Here is a 336-nt window from a genome sequence, read left to right as displayed (position 1 = left end):
CTCTGCGTAAGATATGGCAAAAGCTGTACTGCTGTTAATTTTATTTAAAATGTGGGAATAACGAAAAGAAACGGCGCGACAAACAATTGCCCCGCATCGCGGCAGCGACGAAGGTGAGTAGTCCCACGACCAGGAAACTGGCCATCCTGGAAAAAGGTAAGTAATTGGGTAAGTAATACACTTCAGTACGTAGTTCGAATATTTGTCTAGTGTCCATCCCTTGTTGTCTTTTCTTTTTTCTCTTGTTTGAAGACCTAAAGGTGACTTAGGGGGCAGGGCAACCTAATTATTATGGATGTGCAATGTAATAGCAATATCATTAATGACTGATTTACG

Source organism: Penaeus monodon, chromosome 29 (genome assembly GCF_015228065.2).
Source record: "Penaeus monodon isolate SGIC_2016 chromosome 29, NSTDA_Pmon_1, whole genome shotgun sequence".
Taxonomy (NCBI): Eukaryota; Metazoa; Arthropoda; class Malacostraca; order Decapoda; family Penaeidae; genus Penaeus; species Penaeus monodon.
This window is presented reverse-complemented; position numbering follows the sequence as displayed.